Raw genomic sequence first — 8,595 nt, forward strand, 5'->3', positions numbered from 1 at the left:
GTGTGTATGGGTATATTCACACATGTATTTGACGGAGAGTTTCTTATATCACTTGCTCACTTGATAATGGAAGTTGTACGTTGAATCTACTTAAACATATAAATATATACATTTTAAATATACCTTATTTAGATGGTAAATGGTTGTAATACATGGTTTAGGGGTCCTTAAAACAATATTAAAATTACAGAGAGTAATGATATAATCTGATAGTTCACCTGTCTGAATGGCTGTAGATGTAGCTGCAGATTGTGGAGATTTTTTGGCTTGAAACAATGTTCAGCAGGCGCCATCTACTGGTGAAAATGTAATCTTGCAGTTCTGAGCCTTCCTAAATTTAAAAAAGCATTCTTGACTAATTAGGCCTCCTTCACAGACACTTTTTTCCCCCAGCGTTTTAAATCAACCGCATGGAAAAAATGACATGCATTTCAATAACCTTTAATGCTGTTTTCTCATGTGTTTTTGGTGTAGTTTATTTTATTTAGTGTCATTTTGTACATCCACTTTTCTTTTTGGTATAGGCTTGGCAGGGTTAAATTTATTTTTGTTTTTTTCTTATAAAAGTGCAGGCTGCTACTTATTTCAAAATCACAAACAATTTTAAGATATGTCTATCTATCTATCTATCTATCTATCTATCTATCTATCTATCTATCTATCTATCTATCTATCTATCTATCTATCTTATCTATCTATCTATAAAATATCTTTATTAATATTTTTTTGAAAGTTTTTTTGTATTTTTACTTATTTTTATATTTTTTTTCTGCATATTTTAGATAGTATTTTTATCAGCATTACTATGTTGTATATTTCAATTCCCAATGAGTTGAGACACCCTCCTGTATATAAGGTTGTGTCCGTATCACCAGGACTAAGGAGGGAATGCTCTTAGAGTTAGAATAGTGTATTTGTGTTTTGATTTGTATTCACCAAGCCCACATCGAGATCGCCTAATTTGACCTTTGTTCACGGGTCATATAAACGTATTGATAGAATATGTCGCTGCAGTTATATCTCACATCATAGGACCGAGATCGTAGCCCAGACCTAGATGCAGCTAAGCAGCTGCAGCGATATCCCACAGTATCGCTGCACAGAGATTTCTTCCCCGGCAGCGAGACCAGATCTGCAACACAAAGCTAATGTGGCTGAGTCTCAGCAGTGATATCTCACCGCGTCGCTGCGCTGAGACCTATCTCCCCGGCAGCAGGAGTGAAGCCACAAATATGTCTAAAGTTACTAGTAACTAGCGGCTAGTGTTTCGGAGGTAGATGACTGTGACGTCATCAAAGCTCGCCGTTCGAACAGCATGAGCAAGTGATGTCCACGCTGTTCCTCGTTCACATTTGCTACAGCTAAAGACAATTTTACAGGTAGGACTGGATCATTTTACACTATTTCTCTCCCTCGATTATCTTTCCCTATTTACAGAGTCGGTATATTCCCGATGTACGTTTTGCTGATCTAAAATCAGCTTCTTCCGGTGTTCATGTAATAAGCCTGGAAGGCGAAAATGGAGGTTTTCTCTTCCTCATCAGAATGATGAAATATACTGTTCCTGAAAGAAATCCACAAAGCAACACACAGCAAATTCGCAACACACATAACATCTGCGGATTTCATTGCGTAATTTTGAAACTCCATTGAAGTCAATGGGGAAATTCCGCAACAAGTCCGCAACAGACAGTGCATGCTGCGGTCTGAAAATTCTGCACTGCAGCCTATGTTCCGCAGCGGAGTTTTCAGCAACGTCTGCACGAAGTTAACTAAAAAGGTGTTGAAACCAATGGACAAACTGTCTGTTGCGGATTTCCACAGCAATTCCGCCACGTCTGAACGTGCCCTTAATCAGGCCATGTGCACGTTACCGAAAGAAGGATGAATCATCTCCTTGGACTTTCGCAAGCCTGAGAAAGGTTCAAGATGTGAACTGGAACGTTGCTCACTTTTTGGAGATTAAACCAACATCTCTCCACTGATTTTTGAGGTACTGGCACTGTTACCTGTTCTATAATTTCGCTATATATATATATATATATATATATATATATATGTATGTATATATATATATATATATATGTATATGTATGTATATATATATGTATATATATATATATGTATATATATATATGTATATATATATATATATATATATATATATATATACATACACACTACCGTTCAAAAGTTTGGGGTCACCCAGACAATTTTGTGTTTTCCATGAAAACTCACACTTATATTTATCAAATGAGTTGCAAAATGACTAGAAAATATAGTCAAGACATTGACAAGGTTAGAAATAATGATTTTTATTTGAAATAATAATTTTCTCCTTCAAACTTTGCTTTCGTCAAAGAATGCTCCATTTGCAGCAATTACAGCATTGCAGACCTTTGGCATTCTAGCTGTTAATTTGCTTAGGTAATCGGGAGAAATTTCACCCCATGCTTCCAGAAGGCCCTCCCACAAGTTGGATTGGCTTGATGGGCACTTCTTGCGTACCATACGGTCAAGCTGCTCCCACAACAGCTCTATGGGGTTGAGATCTGGTGACTGCGCTGGCCACTCCATTACAGATAGAATACCAGCTGCCTGCTTCTTCCCTAAATAGTTCTTGCATAATTTGGAGGTGTGCTTTGGGTCATTGTCCTGTTGTAGGATGAAGTTGGCTCCAATCAAGCGCTGTCCACAGGGTATGGCATGGCGTTGCAAAATGGAGTGATAGCCTTCCTTATTCAAAATCCCTTTTACATTGTACAAATCTCCCACTTTACCAGCACCAGAGCAACCCCAGACCATCACATTACCTCCACCATGCTTGACAGATGGCGTCAGGCACTCTTCCAGCATCTTTTCAGTTGTTCTGCGTCTCACAAATGTTCTTCTGTGTGATCCAAACACCTTAAACTTCGATTCGTCTCTCCATAACACTTTTTTCCAATCTTCCTCTGTCCAATGTCTGTGTGCTTTTGCCCATATTAATCTTTTCCTTTTATTAGCCAGTCTCCGATATGGCTTATTCTTTGCCACTCTGCCCGGAATGCCAGCATCCCAGAGTCGCCTCTTCACTGTAGACGTTGACACTGGCGTTTTGCGGGTACTATTTAATGAAGCTGCCAGTTGAGGACCTGTGAGGCATCTATTTCTCAAACTAGAGACTCTAATGTACTTGTCTTGTTACCCAGTTGTGCAGCGGGGCCTCCCACCTCTCTATCTACTCTGGTTAGAGCCTGTTTGTGCTGTCCTCTGAAGGAAGTAGTACACACCGTTGTAGGAAATCTTCAGTTTCTTGGCAATTTCTCGCATGGAATAGCCTTCATTTCTAAGAACAAGAATAGACTGTCGAGTTTCGCATGAAAGCTCTCTTTTTCTAGCCATTTTGAGAGTTTAATCGAACCCACAAATGTAATGCTCCAGAATCTCAACTAGCTCAAAGGAAGGTCAGTTTTATAGCTCCTCTAAACAGCAAAACTGTTTACAGCGGTGCTAACATAATTGCACAAGGGTTTTCAAGTGTTTTCTAACCATCCATTAGCCTTCTAAGGGCGGGTTCACACGTGGCGGAATTTCACTTAAATTCCGCTGCGGACACTCCGCAGCGTTAATCCGCAGCGGTGCCGTTTGTCCATTGACTTACACTTTAATTTAGCAGTGTTCGTTTAGACGAGGCGTAAAATTCCGCTGCGGAGCATAGGCTGCGGAGCGGAATTTGGTGTCCGCAGCATGCTCTGTCTGTTGCGGAGCAGTGGCGGACTCATGGCGGAATTTCTCCATTGACTTCAATGGAGAGTCAAAATTCCGCAATGAAGTCCGCAGATCTTATGTGTGCTGCGGAGCGTATTGGTTTTACTACCATGACATTTCTTCATTCTGGCTGGACCTATGTATTTCTAGGTCTACAGCCAGACTGAGGAAGTCAATGGGGCTCCCGTAATGACGGGAGCGTTGCTAGGAGACGTCAGTAAATAGTCACTGTCCAGGGTGCTGAAAGAGTTAAGCGATCGGCAGTAACTGTTTCTGCACCCGGGACAGTGACTACCGATCTCAATATACATGTATCTGTAAAAAAACATATAAGTTCATACTTACCGAGAACTCCCTGCGTCTGTCTCCAGTCCGGCCTCCCAGGATGACGTTTCAGTGTAAGTGACGGCTGCAGCCAATCACAGGCCAAGCACAGGCTGCAGCGGTCACATGGACTGGCGCGTCATCCAGGGAGGTCGGGCTGGATGCCGAAAGAGGGACGCGTCACCAAGACAACGGCCGGTAAGTATGAAATTCTTTTACTTTCACTAGGGAAAGTGCTGTCCCTTCTCTCTATCCTGCACTGATAGGGAGAAGGGAAGCACTTTTCCCGCAGTCCGCAGCAGCTAGTCCGCATCAATTTTCTGCACATTTTGTGCAGATCCGCAGCAGACTCTGCGACGCAGATTCTGTGCGGCATTGATGCGGACAGTTGCGGAGGAAATCCGCCACGTGTGGTCATGCCCTAACACAGTTAGCAAACACAATGTACCATTAGAACACTGGAGTGATGGCTGCTGGAAATGGGCCTCTATACACCTATGTAGATATTGCATTAAAAACCAGACGTTTGCAGCTAGAATAGTCATTTAGCACATTAACAATGTATAGAGTGTATTTATGATTAATTGAATGTTATCTTCATTGAAAAAAACTGTGCTTTTCTTGCAAAAATAAGGAAATTTCTAAGTGACCCTAAACTTTTGAACGGTAGTGTATATATATATATATATATATATATATACATATATATATATATATATATATATATATATATATATATATATATATATATATATATCAGGGGCGTAGCTAGGGGGGGGCAGGCGGGCATGTGTCCCGGGCGAAACTTAGAGGGGGGTGCCAGCGCCACCCCCTCCTGCACTATAAGGCCATTCAGCTATTTTCCATGAGAGAAACGGTATCGCGCTTCCGTCGATGAAAGTCGCTGACTGACAGGGAAAGTCATTCTGCCCAGCCAATCAGTGCCTTTCATAGATGCTTCGTTCAACCCACAGGAAATCTGCGCAGAAGAGAGCAGGTCTCCTTTGCTGCCGGCCTGCGTGGGAGCGGGATTAAGGTGAGTTTGAATAGTTTGTTATTTTATTGTAATAAGAAAGTGTGTGGCTTTATCTACAGGGGGGGCTTTATCTATGGGGGGCTTTATCTACAAGGGGGGCTTTATCTATGGGGGGGCTTTATCTATAGGGGTGGACTATATGTGGAGCACTATATACAGGGGTGAGCTGTTTCTACAGGGGGGCTATATACAGGGGTGGGCTATCTGTGGAGCACTATAGGGGGAGCTATTTGTGGGACACTATATACAGGGGTGGGCTATATTGGGGCACTATCTATGGGGGGCACTATCTACAGGGGGCTCTATGGCTGGCACTATCTACAGGGGGCACAGTGTGTGTGGGACACACGGATATTATAATTAGAGGTGCAGTGTATGACGCTATTATATTTAGGGGCGTAGTGTGTGATATAATGAGAACTTTATCTTTCTTTATAGGTGTAGAAATGTTGGAAAAGTGAGAAGCTGAAGACATCTGAGCGGCAAACTGCAGAAATGGGCTGTGACCAGGAGAGTTCTGGATCGGATGGAGAAAAAGAACTTGAATTTGAGACGTGACCGGTGAGTCACTTAATGTAAATGTTCATTCTGCCTCTAATCAGCAATGTAGTCACTGTATGATCTGCAGTGAGATGATGGGTGGTATGATTATGATATTGTTTGTGAAACCGCATCTGTCAACGAGTCCCATTTATGTCTATGTGTTTTACTGATGACATAGTGCATTAGTCAAAAAGCTGATACAAAATAACAAGCGTGGACAGAGCAATGCTATAGCTTTAGGTCTCATATTGAGTATCATACTAGAATTCTTTGTTTTTTGCTTCATGTTTTTATTTTTTTACTTCTTGTCAAACTGATTGGAAACTAATGCAAAAAATTAATATCAGCTTTAGACCCTAGAGGCAGCATACAGCCATAGGCACTTATTAGGGCACATTCACTGTCCGCAGTGGAATTCTGCAGCAGCCGTTTTTTACATTTGTTTCTATACATTTTTAGGAAAGTTAGTTCAGACGTTGCGGAAAATAACTGTGTGGAATTTAGGCTGCGGTGCAGAATATTCCCTCCGCAGCATGCTCTTTCCATTGCAGAGAAGAAGCGGAATTTCACTGTGGATTTCAGCCTTTGCAATGCAAAAACTGAAATCTGTGGCAAGTCTGCTGTGATATCTGCAACGTCTGAATTACCTATCAAATATGCAAATGTTGGTGCAGATTCGTTGCGTAATTGCCCCGAATCTGCACCAACATTTGCAGCGGAACGTGCCCTTATGCCGCTGTATTGGACCTCCATATGGCACCATATTACAGAGGATTTCTCCCCAAGAAGCATTAATTCTAGGGGAGAATACTTCTGTAATACGGAGTCTGATAGAAAATGCTCTGACTTTTTTTTGTCAGATTCATATGCGATAATATTATTGTAGATTACATGACTTGGCCTTAGTCCTTTAGGTCATGTTCAGACGTGGCGGAATTGCTGTTAAATTCCACTGCGAATAGTCCGCAGTGGAAATCCGCAGCAGCCGTTTTTTTCCATTTAGTTCAAACGTTGCAGAAAATAACAGTGTGGAATTTAGGCTGCGGTGTAGAATTTTCACACCGCACCATGCACTGTCTGTTACGGAGAAGCAACGCATTTTCACTGCAGATTTCAGCCTTTGCAATGCAAAGGCTGAAATCTGCGGCAAGTCTGTTGTGATATCTGCAACGTCTGAATTACCTGTCAAATATGCAAATGTTGCTGCAGATTAGTTGCGTAATTGCTGCGAATTTGCATCAAAATTTGCAGCGAAAAAATTCTGCCACGTCTGAACATGGCCTTAAAATTAAAATGTATTCTACACACATCAGTATTACACCTGGTTAAACCAGATATTTTATTGATTATCAGTGTGTTGATGATATAGATTTGTAATCTTTATAACAAGGCAAAGAACATGACTTTGGTATGACTAAGATGAACTAAGAGCTACACTGAATTTAGCCGTCTGCTACAAAATAGTAACTAAATGATTTTGTTTTAATAAATAATAGCGGTATGCTGTGGGGAAGGGGTGGGAGTGCTGTTCTGCATGGGAGTGGAAAATGGGAGAGCTATGCTGTAAGGGGAAGTAGGCGAGCTATGCTCTAGGGAAGAATAGGGAAGCTATGCTGCAAATAATTTGATTTATATGTACTTGCATATTACTTATTGTTAGCCTTTTTTTTCTTTTGAAAAAAAAATATTGGTAGGGTTTCCCTGAGATTAGGTTTTTTTTTCCAGGGATTTCCCCAATGCTACAATTTTTGTAAATCACTGGGGTAAGATATTGAAGCTATTTTAGCTATTTCTATCATTTTCTATCTACCAAGCCATGTATCTCTCCCTGATTGAAGCATATAAACAGCATAAAGTACGGCTTCTCAATCTTTTTCTATTGGGGTCTCACCAGTCAGATCATTGCAATGCTTGGGCAAGTATTTAACAATCACGGTCTCAGGAGATGCGAGCGTGCTGGGCCCTGGAGCGGAAGGGAAACCATCAACCCCGGAGCCCATGTAAGCGCTGCTTACTATGGCAGAGCAGAGAGCAATTGGCTCCCTGCACTGCCACGAAGACTGGTAAGCCAAAGGCTGTATTAAGTCTGTGGCCTACTAGAGGTTCTTGAGGACGCTGAGGACATCATTGAATCACGCCGGCCAACAGACAGAAGATGCACCAGCTCGTCGTGGGAATGGGGTTAGCTAAGTTTTTTGTAATTTTCTTTGGCGCAAAGGTGACACTCTTTATAGAGGGGGGTCTAACTACTATATGGGGGCATCTATCTACTATATGTGGGATCTAACTACAATATGGGGTCTAAGTACTCTATGGGGGCACCTTACTATTATATGGGGGACTTATTAACTCTATGGGGGAATCTATCTATTATATAGAGGCCTAACTAGTATATGGGGCACCTAACTACTATATGGGGCCTAACTACTTTATGGGGGCATCTAACCACTATATGGAAGCCTATCTCTTATATGGGGGCACCTATCTGCTATATGGGAGGCTAACTACTATATGGGGGCCTGACTACTATGTGGTGGCACCTAACTACTATATGGGGGCACCTAACTACTATATAGGACATCTCAGTACTATATGGGGGCCTAATTACTATATGAGGGCACCTAACCGTGCTGAGTCCTTCAGAGTAAAAGATGTTCTTTGTAGCTGCTCCCTGCTCTGGCTAATATATGAGGGCCTTGAGCAAAGAACCTCCCATGCTATCTCTGAATTCCCTAATAGGCAATTTGAAAATGTGTTTTCTAAACCAGTCGACCCCTTTAACTTTTATTAACAATCTTTGCAACCAAACTCATAAAGGTGTAGTTCAGAATAGTAGCCCTCATGTAATTAAGTGTACAAAACATTTAAAAAAATCACAATCACTTCTTAAGCAGCTGTAGATAATTATTTTTTCAGCAAAAATCTTGTATCACCTTTCCACA

The sequence above is a fragment of the Rhinoderma darwinii genome, chromosome 1, assembly GCF_050947455.1.
Source record: "Rhinoderma darwinii isolate aRhiDar2 chromosome 1, aRhiDar2.hap1, whole genome shotgun sequence".
NCBI classification, from domain to species: domain Eukaryota; kingdom Metazoa; phylum Chordata; class Amphibia; order Anura; family Rhinodermatidae; genus Rhinoderma; species Rhinoderma darwinii.